The sequence below is a fragment of the Euphorbia lathyris genome, chromosome 8 (genome assembly GCF_963576675.1).
Source record: "Euphorbia lathyris chromosome 8, ddEupLath1.1, whole genome shotgun sequence".
NCBI classification, from domain to species: Eukaryota; Viridiplantae; Streptophyta; class Magnoliopsida; order Malpighiales; family Euphorbiaceae; genus Euphorbia; species Euphorbia lathyris.
In genome coordinates, this window is record NC_088917.1 from 59,227,054 (window position 1) to 59,253,691 (window position 26,638).

The 26,638-nt window shown below is 37.9% G+C and overlaps 11 non-coding genes across 11 annotated transcripts; all 11 read left to right on the top strand.

Annotated features, from left to right (window-relative positions):
* The first annotated feature begins 5,298 nt into the window (after positions 1 to 5,298).
* On the top strand, positions 5,299 to 5,417 carry LOC136204559 (5S ribosomal RNA). Its single transcript, XR_010675393.1, has one exon. It is a non-coding gene; the product is annotated as a 5S ribosomal RNA (ribosomal RNA).
* A 191-nt stretch (positions 5,418 to 5,608) lies between these two features.
* Positions 5,609 to 5,727, top strand: LOC136204734 (5S ribosomal RNA). The gene has a single exon (XR_010675560.1). It is a non-coding gene; the product is annotated as a 5S ribosomal RNA (ribosomal RNA).
* Positions 5,728 to 5,918: 191 nt separating this feature from the next.
* LOC136204753 (5S ribosomal RNA) lies at positions 5,919 to 6,037 on the top strand. The gene has a single exon (XR_010675579.1). It is a non-coding gene; the product is annotated as a 5S ribosomal RNA (ribosomal RNA).
* Positions 6,038 to 6,227: 190 nt separating this feature from the next.
* Positions 6,228 to 6,346, top strand: LOC136204764 (5S ribosomal RNA). The gene has a single exon (XR_010675590.1). It is a non-coding gene; the product is annotated as a 5S ribosomal RNA (ribosomal RNA).
* Positions 6,347 to 6,535: 189 nt separating this feature from the next.
* LOC136204785 (5S ribosomal RNA) lies at positions 6,536 to 6,654 on the top strand. The gene has a single exon (XR_010675611.1). It is a non-coding gene; the product is annotated as a 5S ribosomal RNA (ribosomal RNA).
* A 191-nt stretch (positions 6,655 to 6,845) lies between these two features.
* On the top strand, positions 6,846 to 6,962 carry LOC136204769 (5S ribosomal RNA). Its single transcript, XR_010675595.1, has one exon. It is a non-coding gene; the product is annotated as a 5S ribosomal RNA (ribosomal RNA).
* Positions 6,963 to 7,153: 191 nt separating this feature from the next.
* On the top strand, positions 7,154 to 7,272 carry LOC136204767 (5S ribosomal RNA). The gene has a single exon (XR_010675593.1). It is a non-coding gene; the product is annotated as a 5S ribosomal RNA (ribosomal RNA).
* Positions 7,273 to 9,273: 2,001 nt separating this feature from the next.
* Positions 9,274 to 9,392, top strand: LOC136204777 (5S ribosomal RNA). The gene has a single exon (XR_010675603.1). It is a non-coding gene; the product is annotated as a 5S ribosomal RNA (ribosomal RNA).
* Positions 9,393 to 9,581: 189 nt separating this feature from the next.
* Positions 9,582 to 9,700, top strand: LOC136204700 (5S ribosomal RNA). The gene has a single exon (XR_010675529.1). It is a non-coding gene; the product is annotated as a 5S ribosomal RNA (ribosomal RNA).
* A 186-nt stretch (positions 9,701 to 9,886) lies between these two features.
* LOC136204849 (5S ribosomal RNA) lies at positions 9,887 to 10,005 on the top strand. The gene has a single exon (XR_010675671.1). It is a non-coding gene; the product is annotated as a 5S ribosomal RNA (ribosomal RNA).
* Positions 10,006 to 10,192: 187 nt separating this feature from the next.
* LOC136204756 (5S ribosomal RNA) lies at positions 10,193 to 10,311 on the top strand. The gene has a single exon (XR_010675582.1). It is a non-coding gene; the product is annotated as a 5S ribosomal RNA (ribosomal RNA).
* Positions 10,312 to 26,638: the final 16,327 nt, after the last annotated feature.

Genomic DNA, 26,638 nt, shown 5'->3' on the forward strand with positions numbered 1-26,638 from the left:
CACTCTGATGCCAAAGTCAGTAAGGAAGAACAAGAGAGCAAACTGAATTGACAAAGGGTAAGTAAAAGTGTACCTTGATAGCCTAGGGATGTAGGCTATATATAGCTAGGAAGTCGTAACCTTCAGCAACTAGAAGGTCTCCATTAATGCTCCATTAATGGCGGTTACAGCTTACCTTTAAGCTGGCGGTTACTGGTTACCTTTAACCTGGCGGTTAGCTAATTGATAGCTCATTAATGGTCTTTATGGCCGAGTCGGCAGTTAGCCGTTACTGTGATAAATCAGGTGAAAGAGGAGATTCACCTCATAGGTTCGCCAGCGGATCTCACTGAGCTGAACCATGGAGATCCGCCATTCGGTTCTTCTTGCGGCGTTCTCAAGGTGAATATCCCTTTTGGTCCTTGGGATAATATTCTGTCAGTAAGATGAATATCCTTTTTCGTATTCTTTGATCCGTCAAGGCGTATATACGCTCTCCTTGAGAGCTATGGCGGGTCTCCGCTACTCGCTCTCATCGGGCGTATCTCGTTATGGCGTATCTCGTTATGGCGTATCTCGCCATGGTCCACGTGGCGTGGCATAATGCTAGAGACTCCTTCCTTTTCCTCATTATTTGCATATTCTCCCCTGCATTAATTATCATTAATTCCACATTAATCATGTATAAATATCTCTTTTAGAAGGAATAATGGTTTGCCATTATTTCTATTAATTTTTCCTTATTCCTTATTCAAGAATAATTTGGGTTGTTATCAAAATGAGGATCCAACAATTATTTTTAACCCAACTTAATTATTTTCCTTAATTTCACCCGACTATATACTTTCGTAATTTATAGAGACTAAACGGTAAGGAATTTGGTCAAACTCCAAGAATTAATGTTGCTCCAAATAACATTTAGAACATTCTGAAGTAAACCAACTATTTATTCTGTACTTATTTCGTATGTCACCGGAAAATATCACCGGTGTTCGGGATCCACCTATCGGAAAAGTTAAAGTTAATTGTTTTGCGAAATTAATTATACCAATTTGTTCCTTATGATTTCAGGAGTCTAGAATCAATGTCAAAACACCCAAAATCGACCGGAAAATTAAACTTTGGTTAGATTTCTTACTTTTTCCGGTGTAGCTCCGATTACCCCTCAAAACTCCTTGCATGCATCAAAATCTAGCATACCCATAGGTAAATCGACCCCCTGAGTCCATTTTTGGTGTTAGAATTGCAAAATAATGAACATAGGACCAAGAAATAGAGAGAATAGGAAAAGTGACGAATTTTCTCTCTCTAACCGATTTTTGAAAACTGAAAATCTCACCTTAAAACTTACATGCACTTGTAGCTGGAGTTGAGAGCTTCGTTTCGATATAAAGAACGTCAAAAACGGTGAAGAAATAAGGAAGAATGAGGTAGAAGAAGATTGAGAAATGGAAATGTGTTTTGAAGGGAGGAATGGTGAAGATGATCTGCGAATTTGAGCAGATTTATTTTCAAAAGAATTGTAAAATTTATGTACTAGTCCCTATATTGTTAATATCTTTTAAAAATTTCTCAAAAGTAATTATATTTTAACCTTAACTCCTTCTAACTAATTCATTTTAGCAATTAGCTTAATTATATATAAATTGGGGTATTATAGAAACAGCCAGTGAGATTGAGGTTGAGCATGCCGATACTAAGTTGGCTGCTGGAGTTGAGCAAGTACTCGACCAACACACTGTTGATCCAGCTGAAGAGCAAGCTGACCAGCCTCATACTGAGCAACAAGAATCTTCCCCTTCTCACTCAGGAGAACCTGATAATACTGTCACTCCACCTCGTAGAAGGCGAAAGTTGGTCAAGGCCAGTGAGAAGCTAGTCAGTGAACCTCCTGTGCAAATACCAACTCTTCCTGACTTTGTCGTCTCAAAGACAACTAAGGACCCTTCTAGCGTCAAACTCAAGTTTTTCAAACGCCAATCCACTTCCACTACATCGGCGGCATTAGAAAAACAAGCCTCTGTTTCTTCTCAACAGGAACATGCCGACCCCAATGCTTCCGCAACATCAACCAGTCAGGTTGAGCCGTCTACTATTCATGCTATTTCCTCAAGCATGGTGCTAACTCCACACACTTTTGCCGTCAGCACAGACAGTATTCGCATTACAACTTCTCAAACTCAACTCTCTGCCGATCAATCAACTATTCCTACAACTCAAGTGCAGATTGAGCATACTATTCCAGTCACTGACCAGGTTACTCCTTTCACTCCTCTTCCCTCCGGTCATACTGATGTCCCTGAAGGTTCACAAAGCCATCTAAATGCCACTGAGTCCGGCAAAAAGATCATTGACTCAGTGCAAGCATTAATCAGAGACCTTCAACGTTCCACCTCTCCTGCTGCTGGATCTTCAATTCTTGAGACCGCCCAGCTCTCCCAGGTCACTCAGCTTCTCAATGAAGTTAAGGGACTCAAGGATCTGTTGAACGTCGTCTTATCCTTCCAAGCACAGCAAGCTAAGCAGGATTCAATTGCCAAGTTGGCTGAGATCCAGCTGACAACCGTGCAACACCTGAACTCTCTCCATCAACAAGTCCAGAAATTGTCAGTTGTGAACACTGACTATGCCACTTCATCTGAACTCAAAATGCTTTTTGCTCAGCTTCATACTGAGCAACTTAAGACCAACGAGCAAATGGTGTCATACAGTCAGTGCTCAGTAGAGCAAATTGGTGAGGCTATAAGGTTGCTTAATCTGAATAAGCAAGAGATGGATACTGACGCAATGAAGCAGAACGAGATGATGACTCTCGCACAGCAGACCTTCAATCACATTCGTCATAACAACATCCAACGTCAGTATTACGACACAGCTCTCTTAAAAAACCTTCCACCAAATCTTTGCTGGCCTTACTGAAGCTCTTATCTGGCAAGGCAAAGCTCAAGCATTCAGCGTCAATATGCTCAGTGCTGCTGATCTCAAAGTACCCGAAGAGGTCTCAGCTGATGGAGTTGCCATTTTTGATGGCGTAAATGAAAGCGCTGAGAAGCTTAAGGAGCTATCCCAAGAACTGACTCGCGCTGTATTACCTGATGCTTTCAGACTCCCTGAAGTTGACAAAATGGGGGAGAAAGAACATGCAGCTCGAGCTCAGCATGAGCGAAGTCAGTCATCGCAACATAAGAAAAAGAAATAGATAGGCTAGCTCAGTATAGGTTAAGACAGTTGTAATCTATTTTGCCTTATCTATATATATGTTGCTGTGTAATCACTGACTTCTATCTATATATCATATTTGCATCTCTTATTCAAATCCTGAGTTATGATATATGTTATTAAGTACTGAGTCATTATGTATCTTCAATTAAATCAGCTATGTTTAATACTTGTAACAATTATTGTCTAAATGATATGCTGATAACATGTTTGACATTGACCTATGTGTTTATAAAACATTCTGATAAGAACTCATTGAACAACAAATTACTCAGCGCGCTCAATATGACTAAACCTTCCGCTTAATACTGAGTAAATAGAATATGTTGATATAGCTGACCTATATCTGAAAACTGACCTTAGACTTACTCATTTAAACCTTTAAATGTTTTGAGTAAAACTAAGTCAGTAGCTCAACCTTTACGGGGGAGTTTGCTAAATTATACTAGGTCAACTATCATGGGGGAGCTCATACTGAGTTCCTCGCTGAATAGTTTTGCCAACATCAAAATGGAGGAGTTTGTTGAAACACCTTTCCACATAATTTTGATTTGACAAAATTGTTTAAGTATAATTTAAAATACATATTCTAAACACACTAAGTTTAAATGCTTTGATTTATTCTACTAATGTGTTTGTTCAATGTTGAGTTAAAACTGTTATAAGACATAAGGATTAAAAGGCCCAAGCCCAATACGGAAGCCAAGGCCCAAGTCAAACAACTCCGTACAACTCGGCCCGCGTATGTCAAGACGTTGTCGTTTTGAACAAAACGCAACTCAGCAAACGGAAGGATCTAGAAGACCTTCGGGAACAACTTCAAGATGAAGCTGCTGAGTAGTCTCGATAAAGCGTACAAGACAGCAGCTGGCAAAGGAAAACTTCCAGACAAAGTATTTCCCCTTTGGAAAAAGTTCAGACGACACAGTATGCTGTCCAGTTGACTTTACCATAAAAGGAAAGACAGTCTGCTAAGCTGACCGAGGACAGAAGATACACAATTCTGATTGGCCGAGAGCTCTGAGCAAGTCAGGATGACAACGACATGTAGCCATTTCCCTCCAACGGTTATTTCGAAATTCGAAATGACCGATGCCCAGACGTCTCTATAAATAGTGCCATCAGAAGCTTCACTCAACACAGAAATTGATCAAGCCATTACGCTGACCAAATTTCTACAAGTTCTGCAAGCAAAGAAGCAAAGCAAAATCTTACACTACAATTCTTATATCTGTGTAAAAGTCTAGAGTGATTGTTTCAATCGTCTAAAGTGTCTTAGCAAATCTTTGTAAAGGACAAAACACTTATCATTTTTAGAGATAGGAAGGAGAGGCTGAGTACTCGGTTTTAAGTACTCAGCGAGAGATTAGGATTGAGTAGAGGTATAGAGGAAGGTACTCTTGTCATACTCAGTTGCTGATATTGTAAAAGGTTTGAGGCTCTACCTTTAAAGAGATCAGTAGAGGATTCGAAATCTCGGAACGTGTTCCGGGGACAGGACGTAGGCTTAGAAGAAGCCGAACCTGGATAAATCTGCTGAGTGAAGTATTTCTTACCTTTAACTCCTTATTTATATTGCTTGCTTAAAATAACCAAAAACTGACCAAGTAAAGAGGTCAAGTTGAGTTGTGCGCGTTGAACGTCTGAGCTCAGGAATAGACTCTAAGTGCTATCTCCTGACTCAAGCTAAGAAACTGACCTAGTCACCAGTTGACTAAGCCAGTATCTTGCTGTTTACTCAGCGCCGCTGTTAAAACCTTTTTCCTTAGAAAAAGAAGTCTGCGCTAATTGCAAAACGTTTAAATAGTTCCTAACCCCCCCCCCCCCCCTTGGAACTATACTTGCAACCTTACAAGGGACCAACAATACTAAGATGGGTGACCTCTTGGGAAGTCCTCGTGTTGCACCCCCAAACCTTTTTTTTCCCGCATCATCTTTTGTTTATTCCCGAAGGGAGCTTGTCCCCGTATTTTCCCTAAAATCAGTTTCTTTCACTGAAAATTTGGTGAATTTACGAATTTTTACCATTTTTTAGATTCAATTATCTATATTTTAAATGAGAGGGATGGGATATATGCGGCGAGGGAGCTGTAGGATGACGGGTGCGATCATACCAGCACTAATGCACCGGATCCCATCAGAACTCCGAAGTTAAATGTGCTTGGGCGAGAGTAGTACTAAGATAGGTGACCTCTTGGGAAGTCCTCGTGTTGCACCCCCAAACCTTTTTTTTTTCCCGCAGCATCTTTTGTTTATTCCCGAAGGGAACTTGTGCCCGTATTTTCCCTAAAATCGGTTTCTTTCACTGAAAATTTGGTGAATTTACGAATTTTTACCATTTTTTAGATTCAATTATCTATATTTTAAATAAGAGGAATGGGATATATGCGGCGAGGGAGCGTAGGATGACGGGTGCGATCATACCAGCACTAATGCACCGGATCCCATTAAAACTTTGAAGTTAAACGTGCTTGGGCGAGAGTAGTACTAAGATGGGTGACCTCTTGGGAAGTCCTCGTGTTGCACCCCCAAACCTTTTTTTTTCCCCGCAGCATCTTTTGTTTATTCCCGAAGGGATCTTTTCCCCGTATTTTCCCTAAAATCGGTTTCTTTCACTGAAAATTTGGTGAATTTATGAATTTTTACCATTTTTTAGATTCAATTATCTATATTTTAAATGAGAGGGATGAGATATATGCGGCGAGGGAGCGTAGGATGACGGGTGCGATCATACCAGCACTAATGCACCGGATCCCATCAGAACTCTGAAGTTAAACGTGCTTGGGCGAGAGTAGTACTAAGATGGGTGACCTCTTGGGAAGTCCTCGTGTTGCACCCCCAAACCCTTTTTTTCCCCGCAACATCTTTTGTTTATTCCTGAAGGGAGCTTGTGCCCGTATTTTCCCTAAAATCGGTTTCTTTCACTGAAAATTTGGTGAATTTACGAATTTTTACCATTTTTTAGATTCAATTATCTATATTTTAAATGAGAGGGATGGGATATATGCGGCGAGGGAGCGTAGGATGACGGGTGCGATCATACCAGCACTAATGCACCGGATCCCATCAGAACTCTGAAGTTAAACGTGCTTGGGCGAGAGTAGTACTAAGATGGGTGACCTCTTGGGAAGTCCTCGTGTTGCACCCCCAAACCCTTTTTTTCCCCGCAACATCTTTTGTTTATTCCTGAAGGGAGCTTGTGCCCGTATTTTCCCTAAAATCGGTTTCTTTCACTGAAAATTTGGTGAATTTACGAATTTTTACCATTTTTTAGATTCAATATCTATATTTTAAATGAGAGGGATGGGATATATGCGGCGAGGGAGCGTAGGATGACGGGTGCGATCATACCAGCACTAATGCACCGGATCCCATCAAAACTACGAAGTTAAACATGCTTGGGCGAGAGTAGTACTAAGATGGGTGACCTCTTGGGAAGTCCTCGTGTTGCACCCCCAAACCTTTTTTTTTCCCCGCAGCATCTTTTGTTTATTCCCGAAGGGATCTTGTCCCCGTATTTTCCCTAAAATCGGTTTCTTTCACTGAAAATTTGGTGAATTTACGAATTTTTTCCATTTTTTAGATTCAATTATCTATATTTTAAATGAGAAGGATGGGATATATGCGGCGAGGAAGCGTAGGATGACGGGTGCGATCATACCAGCATTAATGCATCGGATCCCATCAGAACTCTGAAGTTAAACGTGCTTGGGCGAGAAGTACTAAGATGGGTGACCTCTTGGGAAGTCCTCGTGTTGCACCCCCAAACCCTTTTTTTCCCCCGCAGCATCTTTTGTTTATTCCTGAAGGGAGCTTGTGCCCGTATTTTCCCTAAAATCGGTTTCTTTCACTGAAAATTTGGTGAATTTACGAATTTTTACCATTTTTTAGATTCAATTATCTATATTTTAAATGAGAGGGATGAGATATATGCGGCGAGGGAGCGTAGGATGACGGGTGCGATCATACCAGCACTAATGCACCGGATCCCATCAGAACTCCGAAGTCAAATGTGCTTGGGCGATAGTAGTACTAAGATGGGTGACCTTTTTGGAAGTCCACGTGTTGCACCCTCAAACTTTTTTTTGCAGCAACTTTTGTTTATTCCCGAAGGGAGCTTATGTTGGAGTTTAGTGTCCTAAAGACAATCGTTTTAGGATATTAATATTAATGAATAAATTGTTTATTTTATCATTTGATTAATCAGATATATAGCATTAAAATGAAACTATATATAAAGGCAATAATCTTTCATAAAGTAAGTAACCCTAAGTTTATTTAAGTAGTTATAAACTGTTCATACAAGCATGAAGTGAGACTGTACTTTATAATAGACCAATAGACTTAAAGTAAACCCAAGTCAAGTGATATGTTATAGGGGTTGGCATATTACTGTTGAGACTTGCATGTAACAGTGTTTTCTGTCGAGACAGAAAGCTGATCTCACAAGCTTTAGATATTCGGATATCTAGACAGTTACATGGATCCGGTGAAGGAGTTCATTAGGATTGGGACCCGACTTGAGATAATAGAATGGATTGATTTATCTAATATGTCCACTGTTCATCTCATTGGTATTAGTATGTATAACTAATCATCAGACTCAAACATTCGTTAATCAGTGATTCTGGATTATGGAGTCTGATACTTTGATTTTGTGCGAGCACGATCCAACAGGTGAGAGCCTGGGGTATGTGAGAGCAGGGTTGGGTATCACACGAAGTAATTGTAGAATAGTTAATGTCAGATTGAGCATTCATCACTCTCGATAAGTGGGAGATATATCCAAATGGCCGCTTGTGGTGAATTGATTGAAATCCTTGCAAGGTGATAGAGTTAAGAGTAGAAATGAACATTTCACTTAACTTATCTTTTCAGAGTGAATTCAACCTGTACAAGTAAAACCGGACTCTTAGTTATATGTAACCTTGACACGTTCCATGGTTATAAGGAATTGACCGATAGGATATAGTTGATGAAGGATCGTATTATACTGTACCTAATGCAGAAAGGTTAACGTCAGTTATCAACCTGACTTCTTAATTGCTCTGGGGGAATATCATAGGTTCTGTTAGTAACAGCTCGCGACGGTATTCCGTTATATATATGTTGGAATTAATCGTGATGAATAATTTCAAAGGATATATACGGCTAGTGGCAATAAAGAACCTAATGGGTCGCATATGGGACTTGTTATCGGAGGACGAAAATGTAATTAGCGGGACACAGACACATTGGCCGAAATTTACATACTAGTTAGGGATATTAATTTATTTTAATAATTATAATTAGATTATGATTATGAATTAAACTAAAGAATTATCTGATAATATTAATTGGATGTTTTATGCAATTAAAACTCTAATTAATTATCCCTAACATTAATTAATTATTAATTTGATTAATAATAATTATCTAAATATAATTAGTTACTGTTTAGATAATATTAAAGTGTTTATTTAATTATCTAATTAGGAATCATATTCAGAATAAGATTCCAATTAATTAAATTCCTAACACAACTGGGATTAGGGTTTCGGAAGTCTATAAATAGACCCCTAGCCTCAGTATTTCGGCCAACATAAGAAAAAGAGGAGTAGGAATTATTCTGTCGTCGTCTCGGCTAATTTACTTTATTTCTTACCCCCTCTTTGATCTCGTATCGATTTCTGTTAGAGGCAATCATTGCGATTGCTATTTATTAAAGGTTGATTACTGATTAGTTTTGTTTTTGTGTTGAATCAAACGTTCGTGGTTCACGAGTTGATAATAACAAGTTGTGGGCACTTCGTTTGCAACGGTAGATAGTTCTTCGATAAAGGTATTACTTTCTATCCCTCTTTATATGAAATAACAATTAACAGATATTGGAAAAGGGAAATAGATACAATTTTATTATTCCGCTATGCCTAGGCTTGTCTATTTTCCTACAGCTTATCCCCGTATTTTCCCTAAAATCGGTTTCTTTCACTGAAAATTTGGTGAATTTACCAATTTTTACCATTTTTTAGATTCAATTATCTATATTTTAAATAAGATGGATGAGATATATGCGGTGAGGGAGCGTAGGATGACGGGTGCGATCATACCAGCACTAATGCAACGGATCCCATCAAAATTCCGAAGTTAAATGTGCTTGGGCGGGAGTAGTACTAAGATGGGTGACCTCTTGGGAAGTCCTCGTGTTGCACCCCCAAACTTTTTTTTTTTCGCAGCATCTTTTGTTTAATCCCGAAGGGAGCTTGTCCCCGTATTTTCCCTAAAATCGGTTTCTTTCACTGAAAATTTGGTGAATTTACGAATTTTTACCATTTTTTAGATTCAATTATCTATATTTTAAATTAGAGGGATGAGATATATGCGGCGGAGGAGCGTAGGATGACGGGTGCGATCATACCAGCACTAATGCACCGGATCCCATCAGAACTCTGAAGTTAAACGTGATTGGGCGAGAGTAGTACTAAGATGGGTGACCTCTTAGGAAGTCCTCGTGTTGCACCCCCAAACTTTTTTTTTCGCAGCATCTTTTGTTTATTCCCGAAGGGAGCTTGTCCCTGTATTTTCCCTAAAATCGGTTCTTTCACTGAAAATTTGGTGAATTTACGAATTTTTACCATTTTTTAGATTCAATTATCTATATTTTAAATGAGAGGGATGGGATATATGCGGCGAGGGAGCGTAGGATGACGGGTGCGATCATACCAGCACTAATGCATCGGATCCCCTCAGAACTCCGAAGTTGAACGTGCTTGGGTGAGAGTAGTACTAAGATGTGTGACCTCTTGGGAAGTCCTCGTGTTGCACCCCAAACTTTTTTTTTTCGCAACATCTTTTTTTTATTCCCGAAGGGAGCTTGTCCCCATATTTTTCCTAAAATCGATTTCTTTCATTGAAAATTTGGTGAATTTACGAATTTTTACCATTTTTTAGATTCAATTATCTATATTTTAAATGAGAGAGATGAGATATATGCGGCGAGGGAGCGTAGGATGATGGGTGTGATCATACCAGCACTAATGCATCGGATCCCATTAGAACTCCAAAGTGAAACGTGCTTGGACGAGAGTAGTACTAAGATGGGTGACCTCTTGGGAAGTCCTCGTGTTGCACCCCCAAACTTTTTTTTTCGCAGCATCTTTTGTTTATTCCCGAAGGGAGCTTGTCCCCGTATTTTCCCTAAAATCTGTTTCTTTCACTAAAAATTTGGTGAATTTACGGATTTTTACCATTTTTTAGATTCAATTATTTATATTTTGACAGGTTATAAAAAATCACAGATATAAATTTTAGATTTAGATATATTATTCGTTTTTGTTTTTTTAAACCTTTCATTTTTTAATTTTATGTAAATATATTGATAGATAGATAAATATACAGCTAAATATAATTATTTTATCTATATTATATAATATTAATGTATACTTATTGAAATGAAAAGTTAAGTTTGTGACGAGGATTATTGCTAGTCGTTTGAAGGATATCCTTTGCAATGTTCTTTATAAGATTATGAGGAGGATTATTGCGAGTCGTGTGAAGGATATGCTCCACCTTATTATTGATTCAACTCAGTGTAGTTTTATTCATGGGAGACGGATTTTTGATCATGTGGTTATTGCTCAGGAGGTGGTCCATTCGATGTGTGTGAAGAAGGGTAAGAAGGGGCTTGTGGCGCTTGAAATTGATATGGAGAAAGCTTATGGTAGTATCGACTCGCAGTTTTTGTCTAAAACCACTCGGCTTGCTGGGATTCCGGAGTTTTGGTGTCAAACTATTGACAGGTGTGTGCAATCGAGCTCGATGCAGGTAGCTATTAACGGGGAGACAACTTTGGTTTTCTATCCTTCTCGCGGAATCAGACAGGGAGATCTTATGTCCCCTTATCTTTTTGTCCTATGTATGGCTAGATGGACCATATGATAAAGCATGCAATTACTTTAAAGAAAATTAATCTTATCAAGCTTGTCCGTGGGGGTTTAGAGATTAGTCATTTTTTATTCGTTGACGATGTTTTGATTTTCCTTGAGGTTGATTTGGAGCAGGTTAGTGGATTTATGGAGGCCCTAGATGAGTTTTGTTCTTTATCTGGTCAGAAGGTTAATATCTAAAAGTCTAGAATGATGGTGTCTAAAAACGTCTCTAATAACCTTGCGTGTAGGTTGATTTTGTCGTGTTCTATCCCTTTAACTAATTACTTGGGAAAGTACCTTGGTGTTCCTCTTTTAGGAGGAAGAGTGGATAATAATAGCTTGAGGGATACTATGGATAGTATTAGTTCTAAAATGAGTGCTTGGAAAACTAATAATCTTTCTCTGGTTGGGAGGATTATGCTTGTGCAGTCTATCACCTCGACGGTTGCTAATCATATGATGCAAATGAATATGCTCCCTAAAGGGGACTTGCGTAGGATTGATAAAGTGAATAGAGCTTTTATTTAGGGCCATACAAGGGAGAATAATAAAATCCATTTAGTTGTTGGGATTCGGTTTGTAAGCCGAAGAGGTGTGGGGGGACTGGTGTTAGGAAAACGGCTGATTCGAATGTGGTTCTCCTTCTTAAGCTTCTCTGGAGGATTTGGAAAGAGCCCCACGCACTTTGGACAAGAGTTCTGTCTACAAAATATAAGAAGGATCTTATTTTTAGGGGCTCGGTTTCAATTGCCAGTCGTCGATCCCATATTTGTCGTAGTTTACAATCAGTCTCTGATTGTTTTTTACAGGGTCTGGTCTAGAGTATAGGGGATGGGAAATCTACATCGTTATGGGATGATAGGTGGCTGGGTTCTTCATGTCTTCGTCAGTTCATTGTGTGTAGGGTGGAGGATGAGGACCTGAATTGGCGAGTGAGTGATGTGTTTGATGATAGTGGGAGTTGGACTTGGTGTAAAATTAAGCACTATTTGGATATCCCTACTTTGTTCCGTCTGAGATGTATCTTTACGGCTCGTGATTCGGACATCCGGAACATGCCTAGATGGGTTAATTCTTCTAATGGTAATTTTACTTGTAAGCATGCGCATTCTCTTTTGACTGCTGATCGTGGTGGTGCAGAGGTGGATGCTCGGTTTGATGCGGTTTGGAAGATTGAAGTCCCTCATCGTATCCGGACTTTCCTCTGGATGTGTCTTCATGACAGGATTCTCACGAATTTGGAGCGAAAAAGAAGACATTTGAGTGAGGTGGATGTTTGTTCTATTTGCCACAGGGATCCTGAGTCTATTATTCATGTGCTCAAGGATTGTCATGTGAGCGTTCTTATTTGGTAGGGGCTTCCTCTATCGAGTTCATGGGGGTGGTTCTTTGAGATGTCTAAAGAATCTTGGCTTATTGACTGTATGGTGGGTTCTGATAAAATGTTTGGGATTCGGAACTGGGTGAGTCTTTTTGCTGTGATGGTTCATAAACTTTGGATATGGATGAACTTAGAGATCTTTTGTAATGGTGAAGGTATCCCGGGTGATCGAATTGCTTCGATCCATAGAACTTTGGATGGCGTTACTGCGGCTTGGGAGGTCTGGCCGAAGTTGACTGTAGGGGGAGGCAGGCGGAAATTGCTTTAGTGGCAAAAACCGGATAGAGATTGGTTTAAACTCAATGTGGATGGCTCCTTTAATGTTTCGACATGTCAGATTGCTTCAGGTGGCGTGATTAGGGATAGTTCGGGGAACTAGTGTAGGGGGTTTGTTCAAAATGTCGGCCATGGTGATATTTTAACTGTTGAACTGTGGGGGATACATACTGTGTAGGAAAATAAAGCCAGGCGTAGCGGAATAATAAAATTTTATCTATTTTATCTATTTCCCTTTTCCAAGATTTGTTAATTGTTATTTCATATAAAGAATGATAGAAAGTAATACCTTTAGTGAAGAACTATCTACCGTTGCAAACGAAGTGCCCACAACTTCTTATTATCAACACGTGAGCAACGAACGTTTTTGTTCAGCACAGAAAACAAAACTAATCAGTAATCAACCTTTAAAGTATAGCAATCGCAATGATTGCCTCTAACAGAAATCGATACAAGATCAAAGAGGGAGTAAGAAAATAAAGTAAATTAGCCGAGACGACGACGGAACGATTCCTCCTCTTATTCTTTTGTGTTGGCCGAATTATGGGGTTAGGGAGTCTATTTATAGACTTCTCAAAACCCTAATCCCAGTTGTGTTAGGTAATTAAATAATTGGAATCTTATTCTGAATAGGATTCCTAATTAGATAATTAAATAAACACTTTACTATTATCTAAATAATACCTAATTATATCTAGATAATTATTGTTAATCAACTTAATAATTAATTAATGTTAGAGATAATTAATTAGAGTTTCAATCACATAAAAACTTCTAATTAATATTATCAGATAATCCTTTAATTTAATTCACAACCATAATCAAATTATAATTATTAATCAAATTAATTTATCCCCAATTAATATATAAATTTCGGCCCATATATACATGTCTCACTAATTACATTTTCGTCCTCCGATTCCAAGTCCCATATGCGACCCATTAGGTTCTGTATTGCTACTAGCCGTATATATCCTTTGAAATTATTCATCACGATTAATTCCAACATATATATAACGAAATACCGTCGCGAGCTGTTACTAGCAGAACCTATGATATTCCCCCAGAGCAATTAAGAAGTCAGGTTGATAACTGACATTAACCTTTCTGCATTAGGTACAGTATAATACGATCCTTCATCAACTATATCCTATCGGTCAATTCCTTATAACCATGTAACGTGTCAAGGTTACATATAACGAAGAGTCTGGTTTTACTTGTACAGGTTGAATTCACCCTGAAAAGAAAAGTTAAGTGAAATGTTCATTTCTACTCTTAACTCTATCACCTTGCAAGGATTTTAATCAATTCACCACAAGCGGCCATTTGGATATATCTCCCACTTATCGGGAGTGATGAATGCTCAATCTGACATTAACTATTCTGCAATTACTTTGTATGATACCCAACCCTGCTCTCACATACCCCAGGCTCTCACCTGTTGGATCGTGCTCGCACAAAATCAAAGTATCAGACTCCATAATCCAGAATCACTGATTAACAAATGTTTGAGTCTGAGGATTAGTTATACCTACTAATACCAATGAGATGAACATTTGACACATTAGATAAATCAATCCATTATGTTATCTTAAGTCGGGTCCCAATCTTAATGAACTCCTTCATCGGATCCATGTAACTGTCTAGATATCTGAATATCTAAGGCTTGTGAGATCAGCTTTCTGTCTCGATAGAAAACACTGTTACATGCAAGTCTCAACAGTAATATGCCAACCCCTATAACATATTACTTGACTTGGGTTTACTTTAAGTCGATTGGTCTATTATAAAGTATAGTCTCACTTCATGCTTGTATGAACACTTTATAACTACTTAAATAAACTTAGGGTTACTTTCTTTATGAAAGATTTGTGCCTTTATATATAGTTACATTTTAATGCTATATATCTGATTAAACAAATGATCAAATAAACAATTTATTCATTAATATTAATATCCTAAAAAAATTGTCTTTAGGACGCTAAACTCCAACATTCTCCCACTTGGACTAAAGCCAATTGTTCCTGAAACTAATACTAGAAGAACTAAGATGTTTATCGTGAGCTCTTTATGGTAATGGCTTGGTCAACGGATCTGCAACGTTGTCCTCAGTAGGCACTTTTTCTATTCTCACATCTCCCTTGGCTATAATCTCCCTAATGAGATGATATCGCTTGAGATAATGTTTGGATGCATTATGAGACCGTGGTTCCTTTGCTTGTGCAATGGCTCCATTGTTATCACAGTACAGAGTAATGGGATTCACAATGTCAGGCACCACTCCTAGTTCTGGTATGAACTTCCTAATCCAAACAGCCTCCTTTGCCGCTTCTGCAGCTGCGATGTACTCTGATTCAGTCGACGAGAAAGCAACACTTTCTTGCTTGGAACTCTTCCAACTGACCGAGCCTCCATTCAAGATAAACTGGTATACTGATTGGGATCTATAATCATTTTCATCAGTCAGATGACTAGCATCTGAATATCCTTCAATTTTCAATTCTTCGTGTCCATATATGAGGAACATGTCTTTAGTTCTTCTAAGATACTTAAGAATGTTCTTGACAGCAATCCAGTGATCAAATCCTGGATTCCCTTGATATCAGCTCGTCATACTTAATGCGAATGCCATATCAGGTCTAGTGCAAAGTATGGCATATATGATCGAACCAACCACACTGGAGTAAGGAAATACAGCCATACGTTTCTTATCATTGTCCGTTTTAGGACACTGATCATTTGATAACTTGACACCATGGACCATTGGCAAGTTACCCCTTTTCGATTCATGCATGTCAAAACGCTTTAGGACTTTGTCAATATATGTGGACTGGGATAGTCCAAGCAGCCTTTTTGATCTATCCCAATAGATCTTAATCCCTAAGATATAGGCTGCTTTTCCCAAGTCTTTCATGGAGAAATTACCCGATAACCAAACTTTTACTGATTGCAACACTGCAACATTGTTTCCCATAAGTAGTATATCATCAACATATAGTACTAAGAAAACGACTGAGCTCCCACTTATCTTCTTATAAACACAAGCCTCTTCTGAGTTTTGTTCGAAACCAAATTGTTTTATGGTTTCATCAAAACGTTTGTTCCAGCTCCTAAACACTTGCTTGAGTCCATAAATGGACCTTTGAAGTTTGCAAACCTTGGTTGCATCATTCGATGTCAAACCTTCAGGTTGCATCATGTATACATCCTCAAGCAGGTTTCCATTTAGGAAAGTTGTTTTCACATCCATTTGCCAAATCTCATAGTCAAAATGAGCGGCAATTGCAAGCAATATTCTGATGGATTTGAACATGGCTACTGGAGAGAAAGTCTCATCATAGTCAACTCCTTACTTTTGACGATATCCTTTCGCTACTAACCTAGCTTTATAGGTACTAACCTTTCCATCCATGTCCGTCTTCTTCTTGAAGATCCACCTGCACCCAATGGATTTTATCCCTTCGGGTGGATCAACCAGAGTCCACACTTGGTTAGTATACATGGAGTCCATTTCAGAATTCATGGCTTTAAGCCATGCTTTAGATTTTGGACTAGCAAGAGCTTCTTCGTAGGTTTCGGGTTCATCGTCTAACACAGGAACTAGTTCGTTATCTCCCACTAGAAAACTATATCTAACTGGGAGTTCACGAACTCTTTGAGACCTACGAGTGGGATATGACACTTGTGTTTCATCTAGTGAAATGGGGTCGGGTTCAACTTCTTCCGCGTTTTCAACATGTGATTCCTCTTGAACTTCCTCAAGTTCAATTATGCTTCCATTTTGTGTCTCTTCCAGAAACTCTTTCTCTAGAAACACTGCGTGCTTGGATACTATTACTTTCTGATCATCTGGATGATAAAAGTAATATCCCACAGTTTCCTTTGGGTATCCAATGAAGAAACACTTGTCAGATTTGGGATCTAATTTATCTAACACAATACGTTTGACGTATGCTGAACATCCCCATATTCTCATGAAGGAGAAGATGGGTTTTCTACCAACGAACAGTTTGAATGGTGTGGAACTAGCAGATTTGGTTGGAACTCGGTTTAAGGTAAATAGGGCAGTTTCTAAGGCATAGCCCCAGAATGATTTCGGAAGAGATGCGGTACTCATCATGGATCGTACCATATCCAATAAGGTTCGATTTCTCCTTTCTAACACACCATTGTGTTGTGGTGTATAAGGAGGCATCCATTGTGAGCATATTCCATATTCATTTAGATAATTCATAAATTCTTCAGAAAGATATTCTCCACCTCGATCAGATCGAAGTATTTTAATAGTCTTTCCTGTTTGATTCTCAACTTCATTCTTAAAGCATTTGAACTTCTCAAAAGCTTCTGACTTATGCTTCATCAAATAGATATAACCATATCTAGTATGATCATCTATGAAGCTAATGAAGTATCTGAATCATCCTCTTGCTTGGACTGACATAGGACCACATACATCTGAATGTATTAATCCTAGAGTGTCTGATACACGCTGACCTTTATTGCTAAAGGGTGTCTTTGTCATTTTTCCTTTTAAACATGACTCACATGTTCCCATTGATTCACAATCAATCGAGTCTATAAGCCGATCTTGATGTAGCTTAAGCATGCGTCTCTGGTTTATATAGCCTAAACGACAATGCCACAAGTAAGTTGAATTATCTAGTCTAAGTATTTTGGTATCAATTGTGAAAGCAGAAACTTTATCATTCAAAATATAAATCCCATTCAATGATATTCCTGAAAAATAGAAAACGTTGTTTCTATAAAATTCGCAATTATTGTTCTTAATTGAAACATGAAATCCATCATCAACTAGACAGCTAATAGAAATAATGTTATGAGACATCTCTAGAACATACAAACAGTTCCTTAATTCTATTTCAAGTCCTGATGGTAGATGTAGATCATAATCTCCAATCGCGAGTGCGATAACCCTTGCACCATTTCCAACTCGCAGATTCACGTCTCCTTTCTTCAATTCCCTAGTCTGCTTTAGTTCCTGCATATTCATACAAATATGAGATCCACATCCGGTATCCAATACCCAAGATTCGGACTGCGAAATTGAGTTAATTTCAATATAGAACATACCAGAAGTTGAAGCACCGTTCTTTCCCTTCTTGAGAGAAGCTAGACACTCCTTGCAATTTCTCCTCCAATGCCCATCTTTACCACAGAAGTGGCATTCCCCTTTGGGCTTCTTGACTTGCTTTCCTTTGGCCTGTGCTGGCTTGCCTCCCTTGTTCTTCTTGGGATATTTTGGATTGGGAAAATTCCCTTTCCTCTTCTTTGATCCCTCAATCACAAGAGCGGGTATCACCTTATCTTTCTTCAAGTTGGGCTCAACAGTCTTGAGCATATTGGCAAGCTCTTCAAGAGAGGTATGTAAGTCATTCATCTGGTAGTTCATAGTGAACTGGGAATAACTTTCTGAGAGGGATGTAAAAAGTAAGTCCACACTTAGTTCATGATCCATCGCGAAGCTAATATTAGAAAGTTTGGTGATATAGCCAATCATCTTGACACAATGTGTCATAACAGATGTGCCCTCTTGCATCCTGCAGCGAAACAACAGTTTTGATATCTCAAAACGTTCACAACGAGTCTGTTTCCTGAACAGCTCTTTCAACTGCATGACAATAGAATATGCATCCATCTCCTTATGTTGCCTTTGCAGATCTGGTGTCATTGATGCAAGTATGATGCACCCCGCGTGTTCATCATCGGATTTATGCTTCTGATAGGCATCAATATCTTCAATGGGTGCATCATCGCCCAGAAGAGCGGGTATCGACGTATCCAATACATACCCTATCTTTTCGAACTTCAAAACGATTTTGAGGTTACGAAACCAGTCGGCGAAGTTTGAACCATTCAATTTGTTATCGGTAAGGATATTTCTTAGATCGGTTTTCGACATGATTGTTTTTAGAGTACGATTTGTTAATAACCTGAGAGTGAGAAAAGTGACAGATGTTATTCATTTGTTTAATTCATTTACAATTTAAATACGTTGGACTTTTATGTTTTTAAATTGCTCCCACTATTTTACCAAATTAATAACCCTCTATATTAATTCGAAGGATATTCACAAATCCCTTAGTGAGCTAGAATCCTAACTCCTGAAATTTCACCTTGAGTTTGCTCAACAAGCTAGTTTCATTCATTAGGTAGATTCATGTAATCAATCACATCAAACATGTGACTTCTAGGTTGTTGGGTTACTAACCACATTAGTAACTAATACGTGTCGTTTATCAATCCCAACCATATTGCCCATTAGGTTAGAACAACATGAGTTCGCTCATCCAATTATTCTAGCCTAATTTAAGCATTACCCCATATTCGTGAAAACGATTTTTCGATAATTCAGGTGTTACCATAAGACCCCGAGCTTGAGTTTGCTCAACAACCCAAAGACCCCCAGTACTGCCGGCTGAACTATAATATTAGGGAGGGGCAACCGATTTTAATAACTTGCTTATTTACTTAACTTTTAATTAGTGAGGGATTTTATTTAAGTCTCATAATCTAACATAGTCTTGATTTGCTTTATCATACATGAGACACTCATACATTCAACATTGACAATTATGGACATATCTCTAAGTTTATTCCGTTAAGCCAGAAACGGAATAAATGGTCACCCTAGGGAAATACTAACTATTACATATTTCTCTTTGGGTCATCCGTCTTCTCCTTGGCGCCTTGAATTACAACAATATTCAATTTCTAAGAAAATTCAATTTATTTGAAGGGATTTGGATGGGAAGAGAAATATAATAGAGATTAAGAGAATGCAGGACACGCAGGTCCTATTTAAAATACCAAAAGACTGAATAACTATTATAGAGGGTCTAATATGTCCATAACGCCAAACATACAAAGACTCAATTAAATTAAATTTAATTGGTTGATTACATAAACTCTTTATGTAATATTTGAGTTAATCAAATTAACAACTTAAATTAATTTACATCCAATTTTAATCTTACCAATTTTGTATCCTTTATGTTTAATCTAATCAAATTGTAGCAAGTACATATTAGATTAATATAACATGTACAAAATTAGTATTATGCATACCCTAATTAATTCGTATAATTCATTTAACGCTTTGAATTACTTATATCAAATATTTAGGTAAAACAAACTTTTAAATAAATTGATTTTGATAATCAAAACAAATTATTATATTCTAAAACATATATATATATATTTAAAACGGGTCTGTTTTAAAACACCTTTAAAACCGGTACCACTTATCGGGCCGGGCCGATTGAATCGGTCCGACCCCTTCCTTGCAACAGTTGATGCCGTAGGGCAGCAGCAAGCAGCAAGGCGCTGCTGCCTCAGCGGCAGCAGCGTCCCGCCGCTGCTGGTTGCTGCCGCAAGGCAGCAACCAGCCGCAATAGCGGTTTGGGGTTGCTGTCTCGCGGTAGCGACCCCGAACAGCTATTCGATACATTTTTTTTAATTTAAATATACATATATATATATAATTGTTTTAAAACAGTTTCAAAACAATTTTCAGAATATCAGAAAACAGTTTTATCTTTTAGATTCAATAAAACCAAAACATTTTAATTATCTAACTATAAAACCTTTAAGTTTTCTTTAAACGATTATCAACCGAAATAATTAGGAACTATGCATAATCAGTTTTAATTAACAAGTAATCAAAACTTATTTATCTTTAGATTAATTAAACTAACCGACTAATTAATTAACCTAATAATAAATCTATTCAATCCGATTGAAAACTCTTTTATTTACATATATTTAATAACAGATTAACATAAGCTCTGATACCAATGTAGGAAAATAGACAAGCCTAGGCGTAGCGGAATAATAAAATTTTATCTATTTTATATTTTCCTTTTCCAAGATCTGTTAATTGTTATTTCATATAAAGAATGATAGAAAGTGATACCTTTAGTGAAGAACTATCTACCGTTGCAAACGAAGTGCCCACAACTTCTTAGTATCAACACGTGAGCAACGAACGTTTTTGTTCAACACAGAAAACAAAACTAATCAGTAATCAACATTTAAAGTATAGCAATCGCAATGATTGCCTCTAACAGAAATCGATACGAGACCAAAGAGGGAGTAAGAAAATAAAGTAAATTAGCCGAGACGATGACGGAACGATTCCTCCTCTTATTCTTTTGCGTTGGCCGAATTATGGGGTTAGGGAGTCTATTTATAGACTTCTCAAAACCCTAATCCCAGTTATGTTAGGTAATTAAATAATTGGAATCTTATTCGGAATATGATTCCTAATTAGATAATTAAATAAACACTTTACTATTATCTAAATAATAACTAATTATATCTAGATAATTATTATTAATCAAATTAATAATTAATTAATGTTAGGGATAATTAATTAGAGTCTCAATCACATAAAAACTTCTACTTAATATTATCAGATAATTCTTTAATTTAATTCACAATCATAATCAAATTATAATTATTAATCAAATTAATTTATCTCCAATTAATATATAAATTTCGGCCCATATATACATGTCTCACTAATTACATTTTCGTCCTCCGATTCCAAGTCCCATATGCGACCCATTAGGTTCTTTATTGCCACTGGCCGTATATATCCTTTGAAATTATTCATCACGATTAATTCCAACATATATATAACGGAATACCGTCGCGAGCTGTTACTAGCAGAACCTATGATATTCCCCTAGAGCAATTAAGAAGTCAGGTTGATAACTGACGTTAACCTTTCTGCATTAGGTACAGTATAATACGATCCTTCATCAACTATATTCTGTCGGTCAATTCCTTATAACCATGGAACGTGTCAAGGTTACATATAACGAAGAGTCCGGTTTTACTTGTACAGGTTGAATTCACTCTGAAAAGATAAGCTAAGTGAAATGTTCATTTCTACTCTTAACTCCTTCACCTTGCAAGGATTTCAGTCAATTCACCACAAGCGGCCATTTAGATATATCTCCCACTTATCGGGAGTGATGAATGCTCAATCTGACATTAACTATTCTGCAATTACTTTGTGCGATACCCAACCCTGCTCTCACACACCCCAAGCTCTCACCTGTTGGATCGTGCTCACACAGAATCAAAGTATCAGACTCCATAATCCATAATCCAGAATCACTGATTAACGAATGTTTGAGTCTGAGGATTAGTTATACTTACTAATACCAATGAGATGAACAATTGACATGTTAGATAAATCAATCCATTCTGTTATCTCAAGTCGGGTCCCAATCCTAATGAACTCCTTCATCGGATCCATGTAACTGTCTAGATATCTGAATATCTAAAGCTTGTGAGATCAGCTTTCTGTCTCGACAGAAAACACTGTTACATGCAAGTCTCAACAGTAATATGCCAACCCCTATAACATATTACTTGACTTGGGTTTACTTTAAGTCTATTGTAAAGTACAGTCTCACTTCATGCTTGTATGAACACTTTATAACTACTTAAATAAACTTAGGGTTACTTTCTTTATGAAAGATTTGTGCCTTTATATATAGTTACATTTTAATGCTATATATCTGATTAAACAAATGATCAAATAAACAATTTATTCATTAATATTAATATCCTAAAACAATTGTCTTTAGGACACTAAACTCCAACATACTGGTCTTAAGTTAGCGTTGGATTCTAATTGTCGCATGTTGATTGCGGAGTCTAACTGTCTTCAGGCGGTTAGTTTGGTTAATTCAGATACGCCTCTTCATCACCCGACTCGTGCTTTAATTCGGGGTATTAAATCCCTTATGTCCCGGTTTGAGAATATTGCGACGTGCCACATCTATAGGGAGTGTAATAGTGTGCGAATTTCCTTGCCCGTTCTTCTATCGGTCTGGCGCCAGGTATTACGGTGTTACAGATAGCTCCTATCTTGTTATCTCCTCTTCTTTATGAGATCGTGCAGACATGTCCTGTTTGAGGCTTCTGGCTTCTTGATTTTTTTTTTCGATTCTGTTGCTGTTTGTTCTTGTTTTGTCTGTTATCTACCAAAAAAATGAAAAGTTAAGAAGAAAAAATATGTTTCACAAATATAAAAAGAGTTAATATCAATTAATTTAATAAATTGATGTGTTAATTTTTTTTTGTCAAATTTGTAGACCTTAATTTAATTGAGTCAAAAGATTTTTGAGTTCAAATCAATAGATGATGGTATACACGCTTGGAGAAATAGTTTTGATAATTTTTTTAAGAAAGAAATATTTTTTATATTTAGATTATAGAGATATATAGTTTATGATTTTTTTGGGTATTGCTATTCACCGCATCCAAATTCCGGTCCACCGCACCTTTTTGACCATATTGCCCTTTTCATTTTATTTCATCCAAAACCTTAAAAGCTCTCTCTCCATTTCTCTCCCGAGCAAAAATTTCGGATTTTACAAAAATGGACCCAAAAATTCCCTAAGATAATGATTTCGAACACGAGGTAATATTACGATTCTTAAATACGTGTCTGATTAATTTTTTAATTTTTTTTTGGTTTTTGCCTAAACGGGTAAAGCGTACTCCCGTTCCGTAGACCGAACGGATGAACTACCCGTTCGGCCTAGGGAACGGGCAGTATGCGCCACCCGTTCCACCGATGGAACGGGTGGTATGCGCCACCCGTTCCACCGATGGAACGAGTGGTACGCGCTGTTGAAACACCTTTCCACATAATTTTGATTTGACAAAATTGTTTAAGTATAATTAAAATACATATTCTAAACACACTAAGTTTAAATGCTTTGATTTATTTCTACTAATGTGTTTGTTCAATGTTGAGTTAAAATGTTATAAGACATAAGAATCAAAAGGCCCAGGCCCAATACGGAATCCAAGGCCCATGTCAAACAACTCAGTACACTCGGCCCGCGTATGTCAAGACGTTGCCGTTTTGAATGAAATCGCAACTCAGCAAACAGAAGGATCTAGAAGACCTTCGGGAACAACTTCAAGATGAAGCTGTTGAGTAGTCTCGACAAAGCGTACAAAACAGCAGCTGGCAAAGGAAAACTTCCAGACAAAGTGTTTCCTCTTTTGGCAAAGTTCAGACGACACAGTATGCTGTCCAGTTAACCTTACCATAAAAGGAGAGACCATCTGCTGAGCTGACCAAGGACAGAAGATACATGATTGTGATTGGCCGAGAGCTCTGTGCAAGTCAGGATGACAACGACACATAGCCGTTTCCCTCCAACGGTTATTTCGAAATTTGAAATGACCAATGACCCAGACATCTCTATAAATAGTGCCATCACAAGCTTCACAAAATATAGAACTTGATCAAGCCATTACGCTGACCAAATCTCTACAAGTTCTGCAAGCAAGAAGCAAAGCAAAATTCTTACACTACATTTCTCATATCTGTGTAAAAGTCTATAGTGATTGTAAATCGTCTAAAGTGTCTTAGCACATCTTTGTATTAGGACAAAACACTTATCATTTCTAGAGATAGAAAGGAGAGGCTGAGTACTCGGTTTTAAGTGCTCAGCGAGAGATTAGGGTTGAGTAGAAGTATAGAGGAAGGTACTCTTGTCATACTCAATTGCTGATATTGTAAAAGGTTTGAGGCTCTACCTTTAAAGAGCTCAGTAGAGGATTTGAAATCTCGGAACGTGTTCCGGGGACAAGACGTAGGCTTAGAAGAAGCCGAACCTGGATAAATCTGCTGAGTGAAGTATTTCTAAACCTTTAACTCCTTATTTATATTGCTTGCTTAAATAATCAAAAACTCACCAAGTAAAGAGGTCAAGTTGAGTTGTGCGCATTAAACGTAAGAGCTCAGGAATAGACTCTAAGTGCTATTTCCTGACTCAAGCTGAGAAACTGACTTAGTCACCAGTTGACTAAGCCAGTATCTTGCTGTTTACTCAGCGCTGCTGTTCAAACCTTTTTCCTTAGAAAAAGAAGTCTGCCCTAATTGTTAAAAAGTTTAAATAGTTCCTAACCCCCCCCCTTGGAACTATACTTGCAACTAAACAAGGGACCAACAAGTGGTATCAGAGCTTAAAAGCTCACTCTAAAAGGTCTAACAACCTTGAGCTGATCCCTACCATGGGCGAAAACAGCACTCGGTTTCTCCCTGGAAACCAAACAACTCAAATACTGCCTGAGGGGCTGTCCATTACTAGGCCTCCCCTATTCTTCGGGTCAAACTATACCTTCTGGAAGAATAGGATGAAGAACTTAATTCAGGCTACTAACATGAGTGCCTGGCTATCTATAGTCCAAGGCCCATTTGTACCTGTCGAGGTTGTGGCTGGCCAAACAGTTGTAAAAGCTGAGGCCAAATGGACAGAGGATGATCTTAAGAAGCTCCAAAATCATGCTTCGGCTATCAATATGCTTCACTGTGCGCTCGATGCTGCAGAATATAATAAAATCTCAGGTTGTGAGTCGGCACAAGAGATCTGGAGAAAGCTGGAAGTCACCTATGAGGGAACAAATAAAGTAAAAGAATCCAAGGTGAATCAGCAGATGAGACTGTACGAGCTGTTCGAGATGAACAATGATGAGGGCATTTCAGACATGAATGCAAGGTTTACCAACATCATTAATGAGCTCAAGAGACTTGGGAAAATCTTCACTGAGGAAGAACAAGTCAAAAAGATTCTCAGGAGTCTTCCTAAAGACTGGCAAGCAAAGAAGACAGCAGTTGAGGAAGTTCAGGATTTAACCACCTACAAATATGACGAACTCATCGGTTCATTGCTGACCCATGAGATATCCATGAAAAACTTTGAGGTGAAGGAAAAATCTGAAGACAAGAAGCAGAAGTCATGTAACATCCCTAAACCCTAACATATACATCTTTCCACATTCATATATGTTTTCATGATTGAATACATACATTTTAGATTCATCTCATTGGCATCGGAAGTTTCGTATGCATAATGCGATTATCATGCGATTAGTAGACGATTAGTGTGTCATTAAGATGTAACGATTGGTTAATTAAGTTAGGACTTAAATGAATGAATGAACATGTCCTTAATTGATTAAATTAGACTTGTGGAGGGCTGGAAATGAGTTTTGTGAACAAGCACCTCACTTAAGCATGATGTCACCCAAGATTGAGACAAAATGCACCTCTTCATTTCAAATGGATGTACACAACTCATTCTTTATGCTTTCCAGCCACAATTTCGACCAAAGCTTCAGCAAACTTTCCCTTTTCATACCCTAACATCCTCCAAAGAAAACTCTTCCAATTTCTTCCATTGTCAAGCCAAACAAGTTAAGTTAGGAAGCATACTAGGTGATAGACACAACTTGAAGGTTAGTATGTTGTTTTAGCTTGTTTTCTATGAGTTTGAGATTATGAAATACCTAGGTATGATGATAGGAGTTGTTGTGGATGAGTTATTATTGAGTTTGTTGAGTTTTGGTGTTGTTTAAAGTGGTTGTAGGCTGTCCAAATGAAAGATATGTATCAAGTGCCCTAAACAGAAATCTAGGATACTGCTTTCCGTCATTTTGGAGCATGTTTTTCATATTGATATTGTTCGAATTTGAAGATACATAAAGAATAAACTATGTTTCTATATGTGTTATGAAACCCTATGTAAAATATGGGACTTTAATTCCATATATAGAGGAAGAAAACCTAGATGGATCATGACTGCCTCGAAATTGAATGTCATGTGAGGCAGCCATGTTGATGTAGAATTTTGAGGATCTTAGAGTCCGAATTGGAGAAAGTTTCTTTATACAAAAGTGTTCCTAACTACTTGAAGTATATGTCTGTAAAAGGATTTGGCAATCCATTGTGCTTAGTGTGAGCTAGGTTGAGTGCATTATGGTAGAGGCAAAGCTGGGTAGTCTGTTTCTTGGCTGGAAACAGGACAGAATCATTTTGCAT